The following is a 21,882-nucleotide window of genomic DNA, read 5'->3' as shown; positions in this document are numbered from 1 at the left end:
AATGTCCGGACCTAAACCCATGTTGTTTAAACGTAAAGAGATTGTGCTCCTGTATAAATTTCCATATGGCATCTGAGATAATTTTCTCAAACACTTTACAGACGCAGCTAGTCAAGCTAACTGGTCTATAGTTGGCTGCACTTGTTGTGCTCCCCCCTTTAAAAATCGGTATGACATTAGCACTAAGCCAGTCCTCAGGCAGCTGTGAATCCTCAAAAGATCTAGAGAACAGGTAAAATAATGGTTCACATAAAAAGTCAGCTAGCTTTTTAAGCAAGAAATTTGGAATTTTGTCAGGGCCGGCTGAAAATTTGCTGGGAAGTTTTATCAAGTATCTATGAATTAACTCCTTTGAAAGTTCCACAGAATTTAGAACAGCTGAAGTTCTGCTGGGAAAGTCAGGTGAAACCCCATTGTCACGACCAAAAACACTGGCATACTGATCATTTAATATACGGACATTGTCAGCATTATCTGTAGCAACGGTACCGTCAGAAGGTCTAATACGTTCGACCCCTGGTTGGTTTATCGACATGCTGAAAGAAACCTGCATTTGAAACCAAGTTTTTGAACATTGAAGTTAGATTAGTATCAGAATTTTGAAGAAAACTGTGGTGAAGGTCAGGAAAGTTAAAATCACCCATAAGTAGAATTTGCAATTTAGTATCAAAAATAGAATTCAGATGTTCGAACATAGCGACGTTGGCCTGAAAAGAGCTCAGACCAGAGCGATATACAAGCACTATTCTCAGCTTCACCCCAGAAATAAGAATATCACAACTCAATACCTCAATTCTATCAAATTGATAGTTAGAGACAGAAAGCACAGATATATAATGAGAAATCATGAGCAAAACTCCTCCATGTTGAGCATTCTTTTGGTCAGTTCTAATGGTTTGATATTTTGCTATAGTTGGCCCTGTGTCACCAGCGGAGTACCAAGTTTCTGTAATTGCCAAAATATCAGGGGTGTAGAAATTGATGTACGAGACCAAGTCATCTGCCTTAGAAGTCAAACATTGGGCATTAATGAGATGAATCAAGGGGCTGTTCAATAAAGGCGAAGGCGACCTTAGGCATTTCCCGGCTTGACAATAATTTTCCCGTCCCGTATAATAATGTTTACTTCACCTTCGTCCTGACGGCGCTTAAGTTTGTCCTGTAGTTCCCTGTCGCGTTCCCTTTCTTTTGGTGTCATATCTGGATGAACAAATCCAGAAGACAACGTCGGGAAGGTACTTTTCACCCGATTGAATCCACGGAGAAACGCCAGCCTTGATCTTGTATTCCGGAATCGGATCTTCACAATCCTGGGTTTACCATCATTCCTCAGCCTTCCATCACAAAAAACTTCCAGAATGTCCTGTTTCTCTACTCCCGGGACTGCTTCGGCGACTTCCTGAAAGAGCTGGGTATCCTGGACAGCTTCTCCATTTTCTCGATGTGTCTTTGCTCCAACCACCACGAGATTATGCTTCCTAGCCTCCTTTGCTAGCATTTCGTCCATTAGGCTAGTCGACATTCTGGCAACTTCTGGCATCATCTGTGTCATGATCTCTCGGACCAAAGTTGGTACCATGGCCTTCACGGTTTCACGGACAGTGGAGACCAAATCAGCAGAGTTCAGGGCACCGCACGGCCCAGACGACCCGGATAGAGGCACCGGAGTGCTATCCACGTAGGTGAACACCGTTCCAGAGCTACTCAGAGAGGCGTAAGAATCCTTATCATCAGCGGATAAGCCGGGGACGCAGGACTTGCAGATGTAAGTAGCTTGCTTATCCTGTATCGCGAGGTTTAGGTCCTGAACTGACAGTCCAGAGCACTCATAGTGAATATAGTGTTTGCAGTGACTGCACTGGATCATTGCTCCATGGTCCACGGCACCGCAAAAACATGGTTTAGAAACAGCCTTTCTAGGCGCCATATCAAATAAATCAAAAACTCAGTTCAATTATTGAGTAAAACAAAACAAAAACTTCGACTCGACTTCAAAATACGGCATTTCGGACCCGCCGCATTTTCGCCCTACAGCACCTGGTATTCCCAGGCGGTCTCCCATCCAAGTACTAACCAGGCCCGACCCTGCTTAGCTTCCGAGATCGGACGAGATCGGGCGTATTCAGGGTAGTATGGCCGTAAGATGACTGTCGTGTAAGGTAAAAATGATAGCCGTGTTCACGTTAGCATATTGTGGGTGAATAAATATGTTGAAAGGCCGACCAAGAATGCCCTGCTTTTCTTTCTTACGCATAAGAAGAATGCACACGCTGACATAGCTTTAACACGAAACAACCAGCTGATTTGTACTTGACAAAGTAACGCACTGCTTTTGACCATCAGTAAAGATGACGTTGTGGAAGAGGCTGTAGAGAAATTGGTCTAAATCATATTTATTTAATTCAGGATCTAGTTTGGTGGTTACCAATTTCGTCAGCAGGTAAATTCTTACTGTTTCCAACACAAATAGTCTCATATTATGCCTTGCATTTATCATGAAGTACGAAATACTCAAAACATATTTTAATTTTCGCTTTAAATGGTCGTTTTTCAATTAATTGATATAGGTAATGATTGATCAGTCCAGAAGGAAAATAGTAGACACAAATAAATAATGCAAGTGGTTTGATACTAACTAACTATGTTTATGTATATGACAAGGAAAGTTGTATCAAACGAAAGAATAAAGGACATTGTTGACAAGAGAAAGTCGCATTTGTCATTAACAAAGGAGAAACTGTAGGGGGTAATAGGAGTCTTCAGTCAGAGAATATCTTTACATCTTTGAACGCTGTTTCGTAACAGCGTTATTTATAACGGCGTCATTCCTAACACTGGCAATGATAAAGCACATCAAACATGGTAATTGAGACAGAAGTTTAATGTATAATACACTTCAGTTAGCCATCTAATTAAACTAAAAAATAACTAGCATTGTTCCAATGCAGATTCTGTACTATTTTAAGGTATCGTATCGGCGAGTAAAAAGATCAAATGAAAGATATGAGTTTTAAATTTAGTTTAGTGTAACACTCATATCGTAATGTGGTGATTTACAGTATTTCATATCAATACCACTGCTTTTGTGATTGCTGGGTATTTTTTGACCCCTAGATGTAGCTGTATTAGGTAGTACAACCAAAAACAAGTGCTTCAAAGCACAAGGAAGAACAGAAACTAGACAGACTCAAAGTGACTAAGCTACACATTTTTTCTTATCTTATTTTGCCCAGACATTAACAAGTTTTTGGTTTTGTTAGTATTACCCTTTAGCCATAAGATGACGGACAATCATAGATTCCTCTAGGTGAGCCTCATGTTGTTTAATATATATACAAATTACTTGATCAAGCGGGCATAGGCCTAGTTAACTGGCATAACCGCTGACACACTCATTGTGTCAAATTGCAAAGATTAAGTGGCCAAATAAAGATTGTATAGAATAGAATTTACCTTTATTGTCATTGTTACAAAATGGGTTAACATATTGTGACAACGAAATTGGACATGACACTCCAGTTTCACACTCTCACAGTGAGGTAAAAAAAAAACAAGAAGATAATCGGACGAGACGCAGGATATTAAAAAAATCACTGGACTTTCTTGTAAACAAATTAAATTACTTTTATAAAAAAAATATATGATACTTGATCTGTTGATGAAGGTGAAAGAGCTGAGGATGCGTGCTGTGGAAAGAGACGGAAAAATAACCGAGCTCGACCTGGAGCAGTATTTAAGAATGAATTATTTCATTGTGACTGGGCTGAAGATCAAACCCCGTTCGTATGCAAAAGGCAGCAGCTACCAGCCTCTGCAACGAGGTGAACCACAGCGAGTTGGAGGCAAACTACGGAAGAACTGGTGGTGACGTTCCTAACAGCTAAAAACATCTAACTGAACATTGACACGATTTAAGATTGTCACCCTCTTCCATTGAGACTGAACAATATCAGAGCTAGATTCTTAAAGAAACAAAATAAAATACAGAACATGTCAAATCAAGTCAGTCAAGTCACATTTATTTGTATAGCCCTTAATCACAAAAATGTCTCAAAGGACTGCACAGGGTTATAATTTCACCGTCGCCTGATTTTAAACCAACATGTGGGCAAGGAAAAACTCAAAACCTCAGCGTGAGGAAAAAAGAAACCTTGAAAAGGGTGGTAATCCCCCTTTCAGGATGACCAGGTTGTAATAGATTTAGCACTGGGTAACAGTATACAAACATAGTAAACATCAATAAAACAGAACAATAGATAACATGTCGAAATTTGTCCAAAAAGTCCATAACAGCGACGACGCAGCTTCCTATCTCTGCCGGCTGGTCAATGCAGGTGTTGACATGCTTTAGGTAAGACGGTGGTTCGCTGACTCATCTCAAATCGTCCTTCTCCCGAGTGTCACCACCGGCCAAACAGTCGGAAAAAGACAGGACAATACAAAATATGAGGTGGGCATCAAACATACGCTTTTGAATAGAAATGTGTCTTAAGTCTAGATTTAAAAACTTCCACTGAGGTTGCAGATCTTATCTCTGGAGGCACAGAGCATTCCACAGCACTGGGACCCGGATTGGAGATCGCTCTCGAGCCTGCACACTTCTTTTTGGCTCTCGGGAGTCACAAGTAGACCGGCATTTTCAGAGCGGAGGCTCTGTGCAGTAACTTAGGGGGAAACCAAATCTGAGAGATAAGAGGGCACAAGTCCATGCAAATATTTGTATGTTAGTAAAAGAACCTTAAAGTAGATAGATAGATAGATAGATACTTTATTCATCCCCTAAGGGAAATTCACATTTCCAGCAGCATCCCTGAGCTGAGAACAGTACAATAATAAAGCCAAAAGAATACAATATACAAATACCCAGTGTGACGTGCAAATGCCCACTGTAGCGTGTTATATTGAGTAACTAAATAGTGCTACACAGAATACATATTGCAGTAAGATTCGGTAATATCCAATGTAGGTGGTGTGGTTTAATGTGGGCCTTCACTCTGCCGGGTGGAGTTAAAGAGCCTCATGGCATGAGGAAGAAAAGATCTCTTCAGTCTGTCCGTAGTACAAGACAGTGACAGCAGTCTGTCGCTGAAACTGCTCTTCTGTCTGGAGATAATGCTGTGTAGTGGATGCGATGGATTGTCCATGATTGACCTCAGCTTTTTCAGTGCTCGTCTCTCAGCTACTGTTGTTAGGCTGTCCAGCTCTTTGCCCACAACTGAGCTCGCTTTCCTAGCCAGTTTATTGAGACGAGAGGCATCCTTCTTCTTGACGCTGCCTCCCCAACACGCTGCCGCATAGAAGAGGGCGCTTGCCACTACTGTCTCATAGAATATTTTCAGGAGCTTTTTGCAGATGTTGAAGGAGGCCAGCCTTCTGAGGAAGTAAAGTAGGCTTTGCCCTTTCCTACATAGAGCTTCTGTGTTGGCAGTCCAGTCCAGTTTGTTGTCCAGCTGCACACCCAGGTATTTGTAGGTCTGGACAAATTCTACACATTCTCCCTTGATGGTTACAGGAACCGGGTGAGTTCTGGTTCTCCTGAAGTCCACCACCATCTCTCTGGTCTTGGTGGTGTTTAGGTGCAGGTGGTTTGCGTCGCTCCATCGGACAAAGTCCTGAATCAATTTCCTGTACTCCTCCTCCTGCCCGTTTCTGATACATCCCACGATCGCAGTGTCGTCGGCAAACTTTTGCACATGGCAGGACTCAGAGTTGTACTTAAAGTCCGATGTATATAGAGTGAATAGGAACGGAGAGAGAACAGTCCCCTGCGGAGATCCTGTGCTGCTAACCACAGTGTCCGATGTACAGCCCCCCTGTTTCACATACTGGGGTCTGCCTGTCAGGTAGTCAGTAATCCATTCTACAAGTTGTGAGCTAACTCCCATCTCTGTCAGTTTCCTACTCAGTAGCAGAGGCTGTATGGTATTGAAGGCACTGGAGAAGTCCAAAAATGTAATCCTCACAGCCCCCTTCGCCCTATCCAGGTGAGAGAGGGATCGGTGTAACATGTATACTATAGCATCCTCCACTCCCACCTTCTCCTGGTAAGCAAATTGCAGTGGGTCGATGGCGTGACGGACCTGTAGCCTCAGGTGGCGCAGCAGCAGCCGCTCCATGGTCTTCATCACATGTGATGTCAGGGCGACCGGCCTGAAGTCGTTGAGTTCCTCAGGTCTTGATTTCTTTAGGACTGGGATGATGCAGGATGTTTTCCACAGCTGAGGGACCCTCCCCTGTTCAAGGCTCAGGTTGAAGATGCGCTGTAGAGGGTCTCCCAGCTCAGACGCACAGGCTTTCAGCAGTCGGGGGGATACTCCATCCGGACCAGCTGCCTTGCTGGCTCGTAGCCTTCTCAGCTCTCCACACACCTGGGCTGAAGTTATTTTTAGTGGGGGGATGTCTTCCATGCTAGTGTCCAGAGGGGGAGGGGGAAGGACAGCTGCATTACTCAGGGGTGAGGATGAGGCTGAGTGGTCAAACCTGTTGAAAAAGTTGTTCAACTGGTTGACTCGCCCCACATCTATATCCACAGCCACACCCTGCTTGGTGCTGCAGCCAGTAATTGTTTTCATCCCTTCCCACACCTCCTTCATGTTGTTGTTCTGCAGCTTTTTCTCCAACTTCCTCCTGTACTGCTCTTTCCCTTTCCGGAGCTGGACTTTGAGCTCCTTCTGTACTCGTTTTAGCTCCTGATGATCACCATTTTGAAAGGCCCTCTTCTTTTGGTTCAGAAGGCACTTGATGTCGCTCGTGATCCAGGGCTTGTTGTTGGCATAGCAGCGTACAGTCTTTATAGGAACAACATTGTCCATGCAGAACTTAATGTAGTTAGTAGTGCAGTTTGCCATCTCCTCAATGTCCCCACTGCTGGACCCTAGCAGGACATCCCAGTCCGTACATCCAAAGCAGTCTCTCAGAGCCTGCTCTGCCTCGGTGGACCATTTTCTAAAAGAGCGTGTGGTTGTTGGTAGCCTCCTCACTTTTGGTTTGTACTGTGGTTTAAGCAGAATGAGGTTGTGGTCTCCTTTTCCAAGGGCAGGCAGTGGTTTAGCGCTGTAAGCATTTTTGATATTCGCATACAGAAGGTCAATAGTCCTATTTCCCCTGGTCTTGCAGTTCACATACTGGACGAAAGAGGGCAGTGTCTTATCAAGAGTCACGTGGTTGAAGTCCCCAGAGATTAACATTGCAGCCTCCGGGTATTTTGTTTGAAGTTTTGCCACCGCGGAGTGGATGACGTCACACGCTACTTCCGCATCAGCGCGCGGTGGGATGTAAACAATGACAGCAATGGCGTGTCCGAACTCTCTGGGCATGTAGTAGGGACGAAGACTTACAGCCAAAAGTTCGACATCACGGCAGCAGATAGAAAGCTTTGTTTTTACATGCCCGGGGTTACACCACCTCGTGTTCACGTAGATAGCCAGTCCCCCTTCTTTGCGCTTCCCACTGACTTTTGTCCCTCTGTCAGCCTGAACAGCGCAGAAGCCGTTTAGCGCGATGTTAGCGTCCGTGATGCTAGGCGTAAGCCACGTTTCCGTAAAGCAAAGCAAGCTGCACTCCCTGTATGCTTTGATGTCTTTCACAAGCACAGCCAGTTCGTCGATCTTATTCGGTAGGGAGTTGACATTCCCCATGATTATGGACGGTACCGTGGGCTTATATCGCCACTTCACCGCTAGCCGCTTAGCCTTTACCTTAGCACCAGCTCTGCAACCCCGGTAGGGTCGCCTCACCTCGTTAGGTATAAGGGGGACCGAGCCGGCTCGAGAGTTCTTCAGGTCGAGGAGTAGGTTTCTTGAATATACGTATTTTTGCAAGTTGAAACCCATATCCATAGGATAGAAAGTAATCCAAGTGTTGCAAGGCACTGATAAAGTAAGCAAAAAAATAGATAAATAAATAAATAAATAAATAAATAAATCACAAAAGTAGCGAAAATAACACGGGAGCTGCTGGAGTGGCTGCCATTCGTGATGGCGCCGGAAGTAAAGCAAAAAGTCACATCTTAGGTGGACTGGGAGCCAGTGCAAGTTGGCCATTACAGGAGTAATATGGTCAAACTTTTTTGTCTTAGGCACGGGTCTCGCTGCCGCATTCTGAACCAGCAGCAAACATTAGATGCTAGACATCGGGAGACCAGAAAGCAATACATGATAGTAAATCAAGCCGAGAAGTAATAAACGCATGAATTAGAACCTCTGCATCTAATTGGGACAGCATCGAACAAATCATGCAATATTACGGAGGTGGAAGGTCATATTTTTCATGTGTAACTGAAACAATAGATTGGGATAAAATATAACATGTAGATTTTTGACCGAATCACTATGGGTGATATTACATTTGTCTAGGTTCAGTGTTTGAAAACCACTCACGACAATGAGCTGGACCAACAATCAACATTTCAGTTTTTTTTTCTGGGTTTATCTATCTACCTATCCTGGTCATATCCCTCTAGAGGGGAGACCGACAGCAAGACAAACACATACAAAAACAAAGAAAATAAAAAGGGAAAACGGAGCAAAAACACACACAACATTTTTTGGACCATGGCCAACCCAAATGCCCAAACACCTGGGTTAAGGCGCAAAAAATTAAGTGACATCCATCTTTGAATCTCAGTAAGCCAGGCCTCCAGATTTCTACAATTTAACCGTCCAGAAATCTCCAGTGGCAGATACAGTTGAATGTCATTTGCATAGCAATGGAAACTATTATACTTGCAGATAATATCACCTAGCGGAAGCATATAAATACTAAAAAGAAGGGGGCTAAATACAGAGCCCCATGGAACGGCACAGGGGACATCAGAATGGCTAGAGGTCAGATTGCCGTAGTTAACGCATTGCGTCCTGTCTGACAGGTAGGACCTAAACCACGAGAGTACAGTCCCCAAGATACCGATGCATTCCAGACGAACAAATACCATGTTTTGGGCCACAGTATCAAAAGCAGCGCTGAGATCCAGCAGCAGTAACATTGACGAGGCACCAGAATCATTTGCAAAGAGGAGATCATTGGTTACTTTAGCCTGGGCTATCTCAGGAGAGTGATTTTCTCTAAATGCTGACTGGACAGTCTCAAAGATTATTTTCCGGTCATTAAGCTGCTGTGCAACGACCTTTTCAAGTAATTTTGCAAAAAATGGCTGATATGACACTCGCCTATAATTGCCTACACTTTCCAGGTCAAGGTTAGGTCGCTTAAGCGTAGGTTTAATGACAGCAGACTCAAAGGCTACCGGAACAATACCCGAGGATAGCGATATATTAATCATATTTAAAACTGAAGGTCATGAGATCCCAAACAGATCTTTCACCAGTATAGCCAGAAACGGATCAAGAAAGCAAGTAGTTCGTTTGACCCTACTGACCAACTTTGTTAGACCAGTGTTTGAAATAACGTCTGTCCGGATGCCCGGGGCGTGCATCTTTTACGTCGGGCGTACAACTTACAAAACGTCTCCGCCCCAAGGGAAAAAAAGGTTGTTTTTTTTTAAAAAATCAAACTTTTGCTTTATTCCGATTTCAAAATCTTTGTTTGGTTTGGAAATTTCGGTTCGTTTGGCGATTTGCATACTCGGCAACCAATCAGAAGCCTGCATCAAATAACTTCGTGCTTCCGGACTCTCCCGAGCGTTATAAGGTCGTGCATTTGCATTTCATTTTCCAAAATACACGCAACAGAGAACACAAGAAAAATGGATAAGTGGTTAGGAATCAAGCCAAAACCTCAGTCCCAGAAGAAAGATTCAAAAGAAGCTAAAATTTATGACGCTGCAAAACGTAAACGTACATTAAAAGCATCGTGGAAAGAGTTCACGTGGCTTGTAGCAGACGCAACACAAACATTGCATGAATGATGACGAGTAATTACAGCAGTGGCACGCGAGGGGTTACCCAGTGGTACGCGAGCGTACGGCAAAATAATAATGATTTTTTGTTTTTCGCGCATTTACCTGAAATTTAGACATTTTCAGTTGTGCGGCGTGTTTTTTAGAGGCTTTACGGTCGCGCCCCTCCTCCTCTGCTCCGTTTGTGACCGTGTGTCTGTGCGGTGCCGAGGAGAGGGGGAAAGATCCGTGTTGTAACCCAGTCAACGAAACACAGGCGCCCGATAACCGAATGAATCATGACTGCTTTTCCAGCAAAAAATGTTGTTCTTTTCAGCCAGCGTGGGCAAATGACTGGGGCCTTGTGCAAAAAATGACCATGCTCTTTGTGCATTATGCCTTGAGAGTGTTGTACCTCACACATCAAGTATTAAACGTCAATACGTAACGAATCATGAACATGAATTCAAGGACGAGTCTGACAAGGCGGAGACATTAAAACGCGCTGTGTCCAGGTTACGGCAAACAAACACAGATCCTGAAAACCACTGTCATTTCTAAAAACGCCATTGCTCACTACATAGCAAGCATGGAAAATCTTTTACTTAATACGAAGCGTTGTTTTTGAGCTCGGAAGTTTTGTTCGGTGGCTTGCCTAACAAATAGACAATCAAAATCAAGAGTAAAACACATCCCCATGTCAGCCAGAAGTGTTTAACGTCAAGAGGAGGGACTGGCAGAAATCTTGTGTGGATTTGATATTTTCTGCAATTTCATTGGTGAATGGTTTGGTAGCTGTCCATATCACTTGTTTTGTGATTGTAGTTCATTGTTGATGAAGAATGGTTGATTGGGCGACATTGGCTCAGGAGGTGGAGCGCTCGTCTTGGGATCAAGAGGTCGCAGGTTCGATTCCCGGCTCCTCCGTATTATATGTCGAAGTGTCTTTGGGCAAGACACTGAATGCGTAATGCCCCTGATAGCGGGTAGTTGCCTTTCATGGCTGACGCTGCTATCTGTTAGTATGTAAAAAGGAAAAGTGTGAAGCACATTGTAAAGCGCTTTGGGAGGTCTTCATTGACTTGAAAAGCGCTATATAAATGCAGACCATTTACATTGACTGACCCTGGTCTAGAGTATTCCCATCTTTATGAGTCGGCACATGAACTATTTGATTAAAACCAAATGTATCAGTCAGTGACTTAAAAGCAACCACAAGTGGATTAGATGGGGAGTTTATGTGAACATTAAATCACCAATAACTACAACATTATCTGTTAATAGTTCTAAAAATTCATCAAAAAAAATTGGAAATGTTCCAGGTGGGCGATACACTACATAAATTGGTGGTGATTTTAACGACCTCTTAACAAGTACTTCAAACGTTTTAAAAACAGTAGAGGTACCGAGAGTACATTTCAGCATACTTTCTGATATAAGAGCAACACCGCCACTTTTTTGCATGATCCTGCCAACTCGCAAAGTTAGAGGGAAAAGCCTCATTTAGCACCACAAACTCGTTTGGTTTTAATCAGGTCTCACAAAGGCCAATTAAGTTAAGATTGTGAGCACTAATAGGGTCATTGACAAGTAAAGCTTTTGAAGCTAGTGATCTAATATTCAGAAGACAAAGCTTCAGCACTGTGGACCGGGCTGAACCCTTTACCGAGTTTTGAACCTTAGTGGTAACCTCCACAAGATTATGCTGCCAGTCCCGGGTCTCGTGTCTTGCATGGCGGCAAGTGCGGCCCGAATTCCATACTATAGGAATATTGTTGACAGGTGGAGTAATAGGATGAATAGCAGTAGAAAATAATGTTTCTCCTCCCTCCTCACCTAACAAGGTAGAATCAGACGTAAGAAGCACAGAAGAAGATTCTTTCGTAGAGTACAGATCAGGGTGTATGGTGCAGGCAATGGAACGCTCTAAACTACAAAAACTATGTGAATTGTGTGAATCTAACATAGCGCTAGTTAGCTCTAGCAATACAGACTCCACTCCTGTGGTCACAGGCTCATTGATCACCTGTGACCTAGCCTGCACTAGTGTACCCTGTCATGGAAGACTTAAACAGTTCTCTATATTTTTAGAAAGAGTGAGAGCACCTTCCCAGTTAGGGTGATGGCCGTCTCTCCTCAGCAGGTCAGGTCGGCCCCAGAAAGGGGGCCAGTTATCCACATACCCAAATCCCCTGCTGACTACAGAAACTTGCCAGCCACCGGGTGACCAAGACTAGTCTGCTAAACCTCTCATCATTGCCTCTCGCAGGCAAGGGGCCAGAGAAAAATTACTTGATGCCGACTCATCTTTGTGGCGAGATTACAGGTCCTAGCAATATTTTTCTTTGTAATCCCAGATTGCCTCATCCTAGTATCATTAGAGCCGACGTGAATGACTATATCGGTGTAGCTTGCCCTGTCCTGGTATCTAGGTTTGCATGTCATCTCCCTCAAATTAGCCTCAATGTCTGGTGCTCTGGCCCCAGAAATACACATAACCGTGGCTGGGGTGCTAAGCTTTATGTTACGGATGATGGAGTCACCTATAACTTGGTTGCGGGAGCCAGTAGACCGGGGTGGAGTGGGACTACAGTGGCTTGCGAAACAATTTGACCCCCTTGAACTTTGTGACCTTTTGCCACATTTCAGACTTCAAACATGAAGATATAAAATTGTAATTTCTTGTGAAACACCAACAATAAGTGGGACACAATCATGAAGTGGAACACACTTTATTGGATATTTTAAACTTTTTTAACAAATTATAAACGAAAAAGTGGGTTATTCAACCCTATTGAGTTAATACTTACCTTTTGCTGCGATTACAGCTGCAAGTGGCTTTGGGTATGTCCCTATCTGTTTTGCACATCGAGAAACTGATATTTTTCCCCATTCCTCCTTGCAAAACAGCTCGAGCTCAGTGAGGTTGGATGAAAAGCGTTTGAACAGCAGTTTTTAGTTGTTTCCTTGACTCCATCGGGTTTTCTTCCAGAATAGTCCTGTATTTGGCTTCATCCATTTTCCCATCAATTTTAACCATCTTCCCTGTCCCTGCTGAAGTAAAGCAGACCCAAACCATAATGCTGCCACCACCATGTTTGACTCTGGGGATGGTGTGTTGAGGGTGATGAGCTGTGCTGCTTTTACGCCAAACATATAGTCTTGCAATGTCTCATCTGACCAGAGCTTCTTCTTCCACGTGTTTGATGTGTCTCCCAGGTGGCTTGTGGCAAACTTTAAACAACACTTTTTATGGCTCCCTTCTTGCCACTCTTGCGTAAAGGCCAGATTTGTGCAGTATATGACTGATTGTTGTCCTATGTACAGATTCTCCCACCTCAGCTGTAGACGTCTGCAGTTCATCCAGAGTGATCATGGGCGTGTTGGCTGCATCTCTGATCAGTTTTCTCCTTGTATGAGTTGAAAGTTTAGGGGGACGGCCCTATTTTGGTAGATTTGCAGTGGTCTGATCCTCCTTCCATTTCAATATTATTGCTTGCACAGTGCTCCTTGGGATGTATAAAGCTTGAGAAATCTTTTTGTATCCAAATCCAGCTTTAAACTTGTCCACAACGGTATCTGGGACCTGCCTGGTGTGTTGCTCGTTCTTCATGATGCTTTCTGTGCTTTAAACAGACCCCTGAGACTATCACAGTACAGGTGCATTTATGCAGAGACTTGATTACACACAGGTGGATTCCATTTATTATCGTTAGTCATTTAGATCAACATTGAATCATTCAGAGATCCTCACTGAACTTCTATAGTTTCCTGCACTGACAATAAAGAGGCTGAATAATTTTGCACACCCACTTTTTCGTTTTTTACTTGTTAAAGTTTAAAATATCCAATAAAGTGCGTTCCACTTGAACTTGAACCGCGAGACCAAAACAACAATGGCGGATCTACCTGACGATAAGTTTGGAGTGCGGTAAATCTTTGTTAAAAAAAAAGTAATTGGGTAAGACAATTTTGTGTCAAAAAGGTTGCGTCCCGGGGACGCACGTTGATTTGAGACTATGCTTCCCCAGGAAAAATGATGCGTCGAGGACGCAGGGACGCGTGCAAACGAGAACACTGCCCCCTGTTATAATAGAGGGTTGAAGTTGACTTGACTTGGATACAGATCACTGGGCTCAAGTCTAGAAAATTTAACAAATTGGGCTAAAAAACATATTTAGCTATAAGCAACAAAACACTCTTCATCAATCGAGATTTAAACATTGACCTGATGAATCCAAACAACCATAAAATCACTGATGCCTATATTAATAGAATGTACAGAATGAGTTTATACCCAACTATTGTAGGACCTAGTAGAATTACTTCACTCAGTGCAACACTTATTGACAATATCTTTACAAATAATATTAAATTTGCAAACATTAGTGGATTATTGATTTTTGATATTTTCGACCACCTGCAGTCCTTACAGTGTTAAGGTTACGCTTCAAAAATCAACTATAAAATCAATTTACAAAAAAATTAATAGACAATAAGTCCTTACCACCTGAGGACTTAAACAGAACAGCAATACTATATATGATACTGAAGACCTGGATAGTTTCTTTGGTATATTTTTTGAAATATTCAGTACAGAATATAATAGGAGTTGTCCAATTAAGCAAATTAATACAAGCAATAAATCAGTAAAGCATCCGGGGATAATTAAGGGTTTATGGAATTCTTGCAAGAAAAAAAACACCTTGTATAGCAATATCGATAAACTAAGAACCAAGAAAGCCGAATCCCAAACTAAAACGTCTAAAAGCAAATTGACACGTAATAAACTAAGAGCTAGTAAGAAATTATACAGTACTATTGTATTACATAAGAACAAATACAATATTAAATGTATTTGTGGAATTATAAATACCATAATTCAAGGTAATAAAATGATTAATGCATATCCCAACTATTTCATTGACAAGAACAGTGACGATTATAATTTAAATCAAATCCGGGAGAATTCAAATAGTTTTTTTTTGTAAATGTTGGACCAGAACGAGCTTCAAATTTACCTGAGTGCAGTCGCAAACAATTTGAGTCACTGATAAAAAAAAAACATTCAAAAATCACGTTTTTGTATGGAGTAATGGAACAAGTGTGGAGTAATGGAACAAGAGATAATAGACACGTTAAACCACTGTAGAAATAAAACGTCTACTGATTGTTTTGACATAGAAATGGTATTAGTTAAGCAAATTATTAATAGCATTGTGAAACCATTAACCTACCTCAACAAGTTAGCATTAGCAAGCATATACGAGTTGTGTCGAACTGAACAGGAGGCTAAAGACTCCGAAGATGGCAGGAGCGACATTTCTCTTGGAGGGTTTTGAAGGAGAAAGCACGGAGTCGGCGTAAACGCGGCGAGCCTCTTCCAAAAACCAATACAGGAAGGACGCCGATTCATCCTGCTTTCCAAGTTCAGCCATTGTTGGCGCTACATGGGGAGAGACGTGTCTTCTATGTTCGCTGTTCTCATCGCCCCCTCGGCTAAGAAGGTTTTGCTTTCGAGAAGCAGCGGAAAAACTGGAGCGTACGACGAGGAAAAACACACGGCAAAGGAGGCGACTGGCTAGTTTGGCCCCTGAAACTGAATTTGCATCATGGTAAGGAGGCAAACATGGCGGCGCTGCTTTGCAAAGCGACCAAAGACCCGGGATACTAGGTCCGGCAAAATAACAACCGGTGAGTAGGAGGACGCTAGGGTGAGGCGATCAGCGGACGGTGCCACAAAAGTAGTGTGGAATTTTCAAGATGCCGAGCAGGGACAAGGAACTTGAGGAAATCAAAAAGTCACTTGGCTTTATGATTCACTACAGGCCCTTTTTATCCTCCAAAAACTTGCAATTGGAACCATACACAGGGTAGGGTATCGGGATCAAACTAATATTTTTTTCCTGCAGTCCATAATTATTAAAATTGGATAATTTAGTTCCTGAGAGACCAATCCATTTTTCCAACCGTTCTAGTAGGAAATTGTGGTGCACTGTGTCAAAAGCAGCACTAAGATCCAGCAGCAGCAAAAGTGATGAAGCGCCAGAATCCATTGCCAGTAGATCATTTGTTACCTTGATCAGAGCTGTCTCAGTAGAGTGGTTAGCCCTGAATCCTGATTGCATAGATTCAAAAAGGTTATTCTCGGATATGAAATCATTCAGCTGCTGTGCCACTACTTTTTCAAGTACTTTAGAAAGGAAAGGTAGGTTTGACACAGGTCTATAATTACTTAAGATTTCTGGATCAAGGTTGGGTCGTTTCAGTGTGGGTTTAATAACGGCGGACTTAAAAGCTGCTGGAACTACACCTGAGGAGAGTGATATGTTTATAATATTTAGAACTGAAGGTCCAAGGACGCCAAAAAGACTTTTAATAAGTGAACCTGGGAGCGGGTCGAACTGGCAAGTTGTCGGTTTGGCCGCATTCACCACCTGTTTGAGATCATCAAGTGACAGTTCACTAAAACTGGACAATTTCCCTGGACAGACACCCTGTCGTGCCTCTGTAGATTTCAGCCCTTTAATATGTGTGGTATTAATAATATCTTTAGCAATTTCTTCCTGTATGCATTGAATCTTCTTAGTAAAGAAGACCATTAAGTCATGAGCAGAGTGCGTCGAACTATCTGCGATAGTCTGTTGCCTTGTAAGCAATGCTACAGTGCCAAAAAGGACTTTGGGATTGTTCTTTTGAGACGCAATCACCTTCGAAAGGTAGGCCGATTTTGCAGAGGCAAGGGCCGCTTTATACTTTAACAAGCTGTCACACCAGGTTTGATGGAAAACCTCAAGCTTGGTAGCGCGCCATTTTCTTTCCAATTTCCTGCATTCTTGTTTAAGGGTTCTAGTTTCATCAGTAAATCAAGGTGTGCGTTTTTTAGGACGTGATTTTAGCTTTATGGGCGCTATTGAATCTAGGACACTAGTCAAGTCAAGTCATTTTTATTTGTATAGCCCTTAATCACAATAAGTCTCTAAGGGATAGTATTGAACTCATTCATGAGTGAGTCAATTGAGCCATTGTATGAAGGAAAGGACGCAACTGCTCCAGGAAGGAGTTCAAAGAGCTCAGAGACTGTGCCAGTGCTTATATTGCGTCCGCTAAATCCTTCAGCTTTTTTAACACTACATTTAGCTAGCACCTCAAATGTAACTAAATAATGATCCGAGATAACGGTAGTACACGGTAACACCATAATGTTTGAGGTTGAAACTCCTCGAGTCAGAACCAAGTCTAGCGTGTTTCCATCTTTATGGGTTGGCAATTCAACCATTTGATTAAAACCAAATGCATCATTTAGAGACCTAAATGCAATAGTAAGTGAACTCAGTGGGGAGTTCATATGAATGTTAAAGCCCCCCATAATTATAATTTTGTCTGCATGGGTTACTAGTTCAGACACAAGTTTCAGCAAATTCATCCAAGAAAGTTGTGTATGGCCCAGGTGCGCGATAGATAGTTATTACATAAATTGACAAAAGAGCATACATGCATACAGTAAAAGCTGTCTTTTTCTTTCTATGCCCACATTTATGTCTAAATTGTTTATCTTATCTGTTGTGTTCCAGAGTGGCCGTCCCATAAGCATGGACAGGTTGGACAGGAATGTTCCCATCCTGTGCTTATGGTTCGATGTGGAGTCAGAACTCATTCAGGAGTTAAGGTTGAGCAAGAAGGCCATGTGGGCCCTGCAGGAGCTGCTGAAGATGGAACAGGACCATGGCTGGAGGTCCTGATCTACGTGTACTGGCTGGCCCACGGTCTGTCATACCGTGTGGTGTCACGGGTCTTCAGTGTTCCCAGGTCCACCGTACACAGAATTGTCCACAGTTAATATGGAATGAATTGCCCAAAAGCCATGTTTCAGGCTCTGGAAGTCAGACCCACATTTGCATCCTGTGCTTTTCTGCATTACTATTCAATAAACGTCTTTATTTTGAGTAACACCTTGGTGGTTCATTTCATAATGATGTGACATACAGTGTGTGAACTATGTGACTGTTGGACAGAAAACAACTACAAATCACCCTGGGTTAAATAATACTTTACTTTCAGAAAAACAAACACACATTGGGCCGAAATACATAATAGTAAATAAATAATGTGTCACAAAATGTAACAAAAATATACCAATACTTCCATAAAACTGGAAAACACAAACTGGAACTTCATTGAGTTCTTAAAATATTTTCCTTTTATAAAACAAAGGGAAACTTGCAGGGATGTCACTGTTCTGGAAATTTGTCCACGAGCTTCCCAAAAAGGATCAGGAACCGCTCAGTTTTGGCCTGTTTCCTCATGCCTTTTCTTCACTCTGGCAGACTCCTCTTTCAAAAAGTCAAGGAGTGTATCGTGCTTCCTTTTTTTCTGGGTGATTTGGGGTTTGGCGCCGGAGTGGAAGATGCCGACGACATGCCCGGTGGTGTGGATGGTGTAGTAGCTGTGATGGTGGCCAGCTCTTCCGTTCTACATTGGCCTTTAGGTTAGGTGGAAAAAAACAAGAATTACTTAATGCTGGTGTATTGTACAAAACAACTGTGTATAGGATGCTGAACAAGTTGATGTGAGACAGGAAATTATAGGATGTGTTCTGGGTAATTATTTGATAGTGAATAGATACACAAACCTGACATGTTATTCTTATGGCTGGAATAGCCTTCTATTGGCCAGCATCACATATGCTTTAGAATTGTCTCTACATTTGGACAACATTTTAAGATGGTAATTAGTTTATTTAATATGTGTTTACAGAGAAGGCAGTGGACTATGTGATAGTTATTCGTTTCAACTGTATTTACACGTGAAATTCTGAGACATTACTCTTGATGCATGATGAAAAATAATGCAGAAAAAACAGATTTTGGTTCTCGTTGCATTCGATATGTGTATTTTTTGACTGACCAATCTAATTGCACAGATATGGGGAAACTTAGTGTATGATGCACACCCAAACTTTAAGGTCTTTTTTCGGGAAAGAAAAAAGGGCGTTAAATTGATTTTTTTTTTTTACCTATACATATTTTTTAATCATTATTAATCATTATTATACTTGGATGTGCTAAATAACACACTCTCCATTTAATGTACAACAAAATTATATTATTATCAGGTCTTCAGTAGAAAATTACACAAATTATTACATTAAAACTTCAGGTTTTTATCTGACATAAGCAGGGATGCACGATAATGTTTTTTTTATGCCGATAACCACTAAAATCCTGCTTCTAGAAACAGACACAGATAACGACTTCTTTTTTCTCATGGGATGCAATTTCAAAAATATCAAACAAAATCTGTTTTTATGAGTGTCTTTATTTTGTTGAAAATTACATTATGGTTTAACAGTTCTGGTTAACATGATTCCAAAAAGCAGTATAAAGATTAGCGCTTGACTTAATCAATCAATCCATACTTACTTTGCAAATGTCTTATATATAATTACTACCAAAAACTACAGCTCCTTTGTAGTTTCTATATGGTAAGTTCATAGCAAATTACACGATATGTGTTCTTTATGAAAAACTATGAACATCATCAAGAAAAATGTTGAGCAATGCTCCTTTTTTAATTGACAATGTTGCTTGTTCTTTGGTTATTTATGGTGAAGTAGTGCTCTCTGCTTTACGCTTGCAGTAACAGCTGGTTTAATAGGGGGTATCTTTTCAAGTGACATTTTCTGAAAACCGCTTTCATGGTAAACATTGAACTTTTAGATGCTACTACGACAAAATTTCGAAAAGCTGAAAATTCCCGTTATCCGTTCTGTTCTATTCCACTGAGAATAACCACGTGTTTATTGTCTCTTTGTTTCTTGCAGCAAATAGTGAGGAAGTTGGCCCTCACGTTAAAGAGGAAGTGGAGCAGCTGTCGTCTCCTCTAATCAAAACCGAAGAGCCTGAATACCCTTGCACTAAAGAGGAGGTAGAACACACACCATTCATCAAGGACGAAGAGGAAGAGCGATATATATCCACATTTTCATTGACAAGTGTATTTTCGGAGGGCGACAATCGAGGAAATGGCTCCTTAGATTCAATGTTCGATATACCCAGGATGTCACACTACATGCTTATCAACGATGTGTCCAATAGTGATGCAACATTGATTACAAAAAGCTCAAAATGTTCTTCTCTGGGGACTGAATTTGAAGAACACCCCAAAATACATATTGATAAGAAACCTTATACTTGCTTAGATTGTGGCCAAAGATTCTCTTTTCGAATGCACTTAGAATCTCACACAAGAAGCCACCGTTGCGATAAACGTTTTGCTTGCTCATTTTGTGGACAGAAGTTCTCACGAGAGGATCAGTTGAAAATACACACAAGTATCCACACTGGTGGGAAACCTTTTGCCTGCTCAGTTTGTGGCAAAGGATTCTCTTATAAAGTGCGCCTCGAATTACACACACAAAGCCACACTGGTGAGAAACCTTTTGTCTGCGCATTTTGTGGTAAAAGCTTCGGCCGCAAATTTGCATTAAAAATACACACAAGACTACACACTGGTGAGAAACCTTTTGCCTGTTCAGTTTGTGGTAGAACCTTTACTCAAAAGGCTGGACTGAACTCACACTCAAAAACTCATACTAGATAGCAAACACTGCCTCTCACATTGCCAATGCATGTCTATGTACAGTGTTTTTGTTGGTAGTTGTTTATGAAATCGATTGATTGGTGAGATTGACTTGTGGTGTGGCTAAGAGTAAAATCCCAATTTCATCAATCAGTATTGTCTATTAAAGTTAAAAAAACTATCTACATACTATTATTTAACCCCTTGCCATTCCTGTAAAATTAGCCTAAAATCCCAAGGAAAATTTAATGCTGTTCTTGAACCATTGAACCACCATCTCGAACCACCACAGGGGTGGCGAACACGCGGCTCTAGAGCCGCATGCGGCTCTTGGCCAATCAAAATGTGTCTTTGCCTCATTATATTTTCTATATACTGTGGCTCTTTGCCTCGTTTCATGTTTAGTTTTTCCCCCCTCTTAAAACACACTTGAATCCATCAGACTTAACAACAAATAGTAAACAATATTTTGAAATTAATTGAGCAGATCTGTTGCTTTTATGTTGCTCACGACACATAACTGACTGCCAATCATCTGTGTAGGTTACGTTTAATGTGGGGAAATTAAGTAAACATTTCATGAATGTCCAGACTGTTACCCTCATGGTCAAAATGGCAAAATGCAAAGCAAAACGGATATGTTATGTGTGTTATGGGATACAATATGTTTTTAATTGTGTGTGTTTGTGTGGTCAGTTCGTGGTGTGGCTCTTTGACTCTCACAGTTAAAAATTTCGGCTCTTTGTGTCAAACGTGTTCGCCGCCCCTGGTTTAGAATATGGACGGTTTTGGTCTCTTTTGAAAGGTAACACTACGATGTTTTTTTTCTCAAAATGATATCACTGCAAGTGCTACTAACATTGCGTAATCTGAGTTGTAACACACAGAAATAAAGTTTTGACTCCCAGCTGAATTTTTTATTTTTTTTTGCAATAAAATGTTTGCAGATGAGCGTAGCATGTCAAATTTGATCAAAATCTGAGAAACTGAACATTGTACTTTACACATTTTTCTTATGGATAGTTCTCGGCGTTTCCAAAAGTGGCCATTTGCAGATGACCAGTTCACAGCCCAAAAAACAGTATGTATTTTACCTTTGCCAATTTTTAGACCTTGTAGAGAGTTTTGAATATTTGGCTTCTGTTTCTAGAAGTCAATCCATGATTGTGCACACTTGCGTGTAATACTTGCAAATAAAAATGGATCCCGGGTTGCATTTGTGCATGTTTATTTTTGGCTCTGATTTCAATACTGCTCTGAAAATTGTGTAAAATTTAATTAGGAATTGCATTAGCTAACCAATGTGTCGATCCACATTGGAATCAATTACTATTAGTTAAAGATTGGTCATGACATTTTTTCTTTCAGTAGAGGCCCACATAGGTTGTTACAGGATAAGGACGGTGAAGAAAACCTGGCAATTGGCCAAGAATGGTGTCAATTAAAAAGGTCAGATGATAACTGCT

General features: G+C 41.6%; 1 long non-coding RNA gene and 1 other non-coding gene across 2 annotated transcripts in view; one reads left to right on the top strand and one right to left on the bottom strand.

Annotated features, from left to right (window-relative positions):
* The window catches only part of LOC148373177 (uncharacterized), a 48,133-nt gene extending 26,501 nt beyond the window's left edge, over nucleotides 1-21,632 (top strand). Inside the window, exon 2 of the long non-coding RNA XR_015849661.1 lies at nucleotides 19,659-21,632. This is a non-coding gene — a long non-coding RNA (uncharacterized LOC148373177). The remainder of the gene's footprint in view (nucleotides 1-19,658) is intronic.
* Nucleotides 2,026-2,144, bottom strand: LOC148373178 (5S ribosomal RNA). The gene has a single exon (XR_015847428.1). It is a non-coding gene; the product is annotated as a 5S ribosomal RNA (ribosomal RNA).
* Nucleotides 21,633-21,882: the final 250 nt, after the last annotated feature.

Source organism: Urocampus carinirostris, chromosome 1 (genome assembly GCF_059441175.1).
Source record: "Urocampus carinirostris isolate Australia breed hairy pipefish chromosome 1, RoL_Ucar_1.0, whole genome shotgun sequence".
NCBI lineage: Eukaryota > Metazoa > Chordata > Actinopteri > Syngnathiformes > Syngnathidae > Urocampus > Urocampus carinirostris.
This window is presented reverse-complemented; position numbering and strand designations above follow the sequence as displayed.